The sequence below is a fragment of the Ranitomeya imitator genome, chromosome 1 (assembly GCF_032444005.1).
Source record: "Ranitomeya imitator isolate aRanImi1 chromosome 1, aRanImi1.pri, whole genome shotgun sequence".
NCBI lineage: Eukaryota > Metazoa > Chordata > Amphibia > Anura > Dendrobatidae > Ranitomeya > Ranitomeya imitator.
This window is the reverse complement of record NC_091282.1, coordinates 831407769-831414988: the sequence shown is the minus strand read 5'-3', so window position 1 is coordinate 831414988 and position 7220 is coordinate 831407769.

The window sequence follows — 7220 nt, the reverse complement described above, 5'->3', positions numbered from 1 at the left end:
AAGACCTTCACACCAGCGGAGAGAAATTTCTCCATCGGGGATAGGGAGTTGCTAGCAATGAAGTTGGCCTTTTCAGAGTGGAGACATCTTCTGGAAGATGCTCGGTTTCCCTTCCAAGTCTTCACGGACCACAAAAATGGTCTATTTGCATACAGCCCAGTGGCTGAATTCTCGTCAGGCCAGATGGTCGATCCCAGCGTCTTGCTCAGTCTGACTCTGTTCTAAGAGTTACTGCTGCATTTCCTGCTTCTGCCATTGAAGTCAGTGCTGGGCAGCGGCGAGCAGACGCTTCTGGGACTAAGTCCTGCTTTTCACGTTCTGAGCATGCCCAGAGTAAGATCTCTCAGTGGAGATCGAGGGTCACATGATCAGATACTGCAGCTAAGGTCATTGGTCCTTCTTGGAAGGTCCTTGTAGGTGCTAGGACTAAGTCCTGCTTTGCACTCTGAGCATGCCCAGGGCAAGATCTCTCAGTAGAGATCTGGGGTCACATGCTCAGGTACTGCAGGACTCCATTGGTCCTTCTTTGAAGGTCCTAAACGTGCTGCAACTATTTAAGGCTCGCATGGCCGCACGGCCATGCGCTAGTATTGACTTTATAGTGTCTGTGTGTATATAGATGTATGTCGATGGATGAAAGCTCCTAAATCATTCCCATTCCTAGTGTTGTTGACTATTTGCGAGTGATGGAAGCTATCTAGCGCCCGTCCAAGCCATCAGCACGTTACACACATTTCAGCATCTAATTGCTGTGACCGCCAGTGCAGCGCCGTGCGCTTTCTCTGCGCTTTCCTGACCCAAGCCTTGGTGGTTAGTGGCGTCCGCCAGTGCGGCACCGCACGCACTCTCATGCATCTTAAATACTATTTCTGTCACTCTAACACCCCAGTTGCGGTGTCGAGCGCATGAGGTCTTTATGAACTCAAATCCTGAATCTTGGGATTGAGTTCTGAGACTTCTTGCTTGCGCTCTTGGTGCGGTACCGCGGCCCTGTGATGCAACAGGGTTCGCTTCCTTCACACAGGGTGAAGTTAACCCATGTGTGTATTCACATTGTACCGCCATATTGTCCGTCACTACTAGCAGCAGGGTTTCACCTGCACGGTGGACCTCGGACTGTGAATGCACCTAATACTATTCCATCTTAAACTTGGTGCGTTCCGCCAGTCATAACAAGGTGTGTGTCTATATGTAAAATCATCCTTAAATCCCATCCTGCATGATAATATAGGTGAATCTAATGAAAATGTAGAGTCCCTGTGGGTGAAGATAAGGGGAGGGGGAAAAAATAATAAATTACTGATAGGGGTTTGTTATAAGTCTCCAAAAATAATGGAAGCAACGGAGAAAATCCTCATAAAGCAAATAGATGAAGCTGCGACTCAAGGAGAAGTCATTATTATGGGGGACTTCAACTACCCTGAAATAGATTGGGGAACGGAAATCTGCAGTTCCAGCAAAGGTAATCTGTTTTTGACAACTATGAGAGACAATTACCTTTCACAATTGGTTCAGGACCCAACAAGAAGGGGGGCACTGCTAGACCTAATATTAACCAACAGGCCAGACCGCATATGAAATATAAGGGTTGAGGGTCACTTGGGGAATAGTGATCACAAAATAATACGTTTTCATGTATTCTTTAATAAGATGTGTAGTAGATGGGCTACAAGGACACTAAACTTGAGGAGGGCAAATTTCCAACGGATGAGAGATGATCTTAGTGCAATTAACTGGGACGATATCCTGAGACATAAAAATACACAAAGAAAATGGGAGACGTTTATTAGCATCCTGGATAGGACCTGTGCACAGTATATACCATATGGGAATAAACATACTAGAAATAGGAGGAAACCAATATGGCTAAATAGAGCTGTAAGGGGTGCAGTAAGTGACAAAAATAAAGCATTTAGAGAATTAAAGGAAGCAGGTAGTGATGAGGCATTGAATAAATACAGAAATTTAAATAAATTCTGTAAAAAGCAAATCAAGGCAGCTAAGATTGAGACAGAGGGACTCAATGCCAGAGAGAGTAAAAATAATCCCAAAATATTCTTTAACTACGTAAAAAGTAAGAAACTAAAAAATGATAGCGCTGGTCCCCTTAAAAATAGTCTGGGTGAAATTGTGGATGAGGAAAAAGCCAATATGCTAAATAACTTTTTTTCATCAGTATTTACACAAGAAAATTCCATGGCAGACAATATGATCAGTGATAACAAAAATTCTCCATTAAGTGTCACCTGCTTAACCCAGCAGGAATTACGTCGGCGTCTAAAAATCACTAAAATTGGCAAATCTCTGGGCCCGGATGGGATACACCCCCGAGTACTGCAGGAATTAAGTACAGTCATTGATAGACCATTATTTTTAATTTTTAAAGAGTCCATAATAACAGGGTCTACCACAGGACTGGCGTATAGCAAATGTGGTACCAATATTCAAAAAGGGGACAAAAACTGAACTCGGAAATTATAGGCCAATAAGCTAAACCTCTACTGTGGGTAAAATCCTGGAGGGCATTCTAAGGGATGCTATGCTGGAGTATCTGAAGATGAATAACCTCATGACCCAATACCAACATGGTTTACTAGGGACCTTTCCTGTCAGACTAATCTCATCAATTTCTATGAAGAGGTAACTTACGGACTGAACCAAGGGAACCCAGTGGACATAGTGTATATGGACTTTTCAAAAGCTTTTGATGCGGTACCACACAAAAGGTTGATACATAAAATGAGAATAATGGGGATAGGGGAAAATATGTGTAAGTGGGTTAAGAGCTGGCTCAGGGATAGGAAACAAAGGGTAGTTATTAATGGAGCACACTCGGACTGGGCCGCGGTTAGTAGTGGGGTACCACAGGGGTCAGTATTGGGCCCTCTTCTTTTTAACGTATTTATTAATGATCTTGTAAGGGGCATACAGAGTGGAATTTCAATATTTGCAGATGACACTAAACTCTGCAGGGTAATCAATACAGAGGAGGACAATTTTATATTACAGGATGATTTATGTAAACTAGAATCTTGGGCTGATAAATGGCAAATGAGCTATAATGGGGATAAATGTAAGGTCATGCACTTGGGTGGAAGTAATAAGATGTATAACTATGTGCTTAATTCTAAAACTCTGGTCAAAACTGTCAATGAAAAAGAGCTGGGAGTATGGGTGGCTGACAAATTCACATTTAGTGGCCTGTGTCAGGCAGCTGCTACAAAGGCAAATAAAATGATGGGATGCATTAAAAGAGGCATAGATGCTCATGAGGAGAACATAATTTTACCTCTATACAAGTCACTAGTTCAACCACACTTAGAATACTGTGCACAGTTCAGGTCTCCGGTGTATAAGAAAGACATAGCTGAACTGGAGCGGGTGCAGAGAAGAGCGACCAAGGTTATTAGAGGACTGGGGGGTCTGCAAGGTTATTACACTTGGGGCTATTTAGTTTTGAAAAACAAAGGCTAAGGGGTGATCTTATGTTAATGTATAAATATATGAGGGGACAGTACAAAGACCTTTCTGATAATCTTTTTAATCATAGACCTGAGACAGGGACAAGGGGACATCCTCTATGTTTGGAGGAAAGAAGGTTTAAGCATAATAACAGACATGGATTCTTTACTGTAAGAGCAGTGAGACTATGGAACTTTCTGCCGTATGATGTTGTAATGAGTGATTCATTACTTAAATTTAAGAGGGGACTGGATGCCTTTCTTGAAAAGTATAATGTTACAGGGTATATATACTAGATTCCTTGTTAGGGTAATGATCCAGGGAACTAGTCTGATTGCCGTATGTGGAGCCGGGAAGGAATTTTTCCCCCAATGTGGAGCTTACTCTTTGCCACATGGTTTTTTTTTGCCATCCCCTGGATCAACATGTTAGGGCATGTTAGATTAGGCTATGGGTTGAACTAGATGGACTTAAAGTCTTCCTTCAAACTTAAAAAATATGTTACCATGTTACCCTGGAGTTGGCAGAAGACATGGGCATAGGCACAGGAACCCACAGATGCTGGCCGCAATTAAGGAGGAATGGGGTCTGACCAGTGGAGTCGGCTACGGCGTTGTTTAATGCAAACTCCGCCCACGGTAGCAAGGATGCCCAGTCATCCTGCCTGGCTGAAACAAAATGTCGCAGATATGTGACCAGAGTCTGGTTGGCCCTCTCTACCAACCCATTCGTCTCGGGATGATATGCTGAAGAGAGATTCAACTCAGTTCTGAGTAGCTGACAAAGCGCTCTCCAGAACTGAGATGCAAACTGGGGACCCCGGGCACTGACAATTTTGTCCGGCATACCATGTAGGCGAAAGATATGTTTAATAAACAACGCTACCAGAGCCCGTGCATAAGGTAGCTGTGGAAGAGACACCAAGTGCAACATTTTGGAAAAATGGTCGGTGATCACCCAAATAATGGTGCAGCTACGTGACTTGGGTAAGCCCACCACAAAATCCATCCCGACCATCTCCCAGGGCCTGTCCACCACCGGAAGGGGGTAAAGAAACCCAGCTGGCCGTTGTCGAGGGGACTTGTTCTCGGCGCAGCAGACACACGCCCAAACATAGCCTCTGATGTCACGGGCCATATGCGGCCACCAGTATGTCCTCGCCAGCAGCTCAGATGTCCTTTTGGTCCCAAAATGTCCACCCACCCTGGACGAGTAAGCCCAAAAGAGAACCTCTGGTTGCAAATTAGTTGGTACAAAAGTCTTGCCCGGGGGCACAGACTCTAGCATAACTGGACACTCGGTTCTCAGGCTCTCAGAAGGGACAATAAGCCGAGGCTCCTCTTCCTCCTCCTCAGATGATACAACGGAGCGAGAGAGAGCGTCGGCACGATTGTTCTGCCCGGAAAGAAAATGGAGGGTGAAATGGAATCGGGAGAAGAAGAGGGACCATCTGGCCTGGCGAGAATTTAGCCGCTGGGCTGTCTGTAAATATACCAAGTTTTTGTGGTCTGTGAATACTTGGAATGGAAAGCGAGCCCCCTCCAAAAGGTGTCTCTACTCAGAGAAAGCCAACTTCATTGCTAGCAACTCCCTGTCCCCGATGGAATAATTCCTCTCCACTGGTGTGAAGGTCTTGGAAAAGAAGAAGCAGGGATGCTTCCGACCTTAAGCATCCTTTTGGAAGAGGACTGCTCCAGCACAACGTCCACCTCCTTTATAAATGGCTTATCAACATCGGGGCGATGTAAGATGAGATTGCTAGCAAAATTAGACTTTAAAGAAGTGAAGGCCTTGGAGACCTCCTCAGACCACAATTTGGGATTTGCTCCCTTCTTGGTGAGGGCTACCAAGGGAGCTACCAAAGTTGAGAAATGAGGGATGAACTGGCGATAATAGTTAATAAACCCCATAAAGCGCTGCACCGCTTTAAGAGAATGGGGTTCTTGCCAGTCCATCACAGCCTGTAGTTTGGCAGGATCCATAGCCAATCCCTGGGCAGAGATGATATAGCCCAGGAAAGGTAAGGACTCCTGCTCAAACACACATTTCTCCAACTTGGTGTAGAGGGATTTTGCCCGTAAGAGGTCATAGACTCTGCAAACATCTCTCCGGTGGGAGTCAATATCTGGAGAGTAGATGAGAATATCATCCAGATAGACTACAACCGAGGTGGAGAGCATATCCCGGAAGATATCATTTACAAAGTCTTGGAAAACGGCTGGGGCATTACAGAGCCCAAAGGGCATCACTAGGTATTCATAGTGCCCATCCCTGGTGTTAAAAGCCGTCTTCCATTCGTCCCCCTCATGGATGCGAATCAGGTTGCAAGCACCCCGCAGATCTAGTTTAGTAAATACCCTTGCTGTCCGAAGCCTATCAAAGAGCTCAGATATCGGACAGAGGATACTTATTCTTAACGGTGATGGCGTTAAGACCCCTGTAGTCTATGCATGGACGTAGTTCCCCATTCTTCTAAATGAAGAAGAATTCAGCCCCTGCAGGTGACACTGACTTCCTAATGAATCCTCTTGCCAGATTTTCCTGGATGTACTGTGACATTGCCTCCATCTCCGGGAGAGATAACGGATAGACTCGACCCCGGGGAGGCTCAGCACCAGGCAAGAGGTCAATAGGACAGTCATAGGGGCGGTGAGGCGGAAGGGTCTCCGCAGCCCATTTGGAGAACACGTCCCCATAGGGCCAATATTGCTTGGAGAGAGAGGATAGATCTGCGGGTACCTCAGTATTAGAAACCTGAACGAATTCCCTCTGACACCTACCCCCACAAGATTTACCCCATCCCAAAATTCTGCCTGTGGACCACTCAATATGAGGAGAGTGGTACCGTTGCCAAGGTATCCCTAGCAGGACCTCATCAATTCCCTCAGGAATGACTAGCAGAGATATAATTTCCTGATGAGATGGCGACATGGACAAAGTAAAAGGGATGGTCTGGTGTGTTATCTGTGAGGGCAGTGTCGACGCATTCACCACTCGTACGGTTACTGGTTGAGCAAGCATTACCAGGGGTATTGCGTGACGTTGGACGAAGGCAGGAGACATAAAATTGCCCTCCGCCCCAGAATCCACGCAGATCTCTACCTAATGGGATGAGCCTATTGTAATTGTCCCCTTAAAGGACAATTTGGAGGCAAACGTCACCGTGTCTAGTGTACCTCCACCTACTACCACTAGATGCTGATGTTTTCCCGACCACTGGGAACATCTGGTGGCAAGATGTCCTGACTCCTGGCAAACATGACAGACCTGGAGTGCACGAGCGGTCCGGAACTTAGATCCCGCTTGTGACACTTCCATGGCCTCATGTGACTCAGTGGCCTGGACCGGAGATTCCAAAGGTTTGGCGAAGGTGGGAGCCAGCCGAAACCTCTGCCTACACTGGGCTTGCTCTAACCTCCGCTCGTTTAAACGGAGGTCAATACGAGTGCACACAGCTATTAGCTCCTCCAGTGTTGCGGGAATCTCCCTAGTGGCCAAAGCGTCCTTCACATGGTCAGCCAGCCCCCTCCAAAATATAGGGATAAGGGCTTTATCCGACCACTCCAGCTCAGACGCTAAGGTGCGGACGTGGACATCAAAATGGCTGACCAAGGACAAGCTCTGAGTCAATGCCAACAGTTGGAGTGCCGTATCATGGGTGACTAGAGGTCCTAAAAAGACCTGTTTCAGAGTGCTCAGGAACAGCTGAGCACTCTGCACCACATGATCGCCACGCTCCCACAGCGGCATAGCCCATT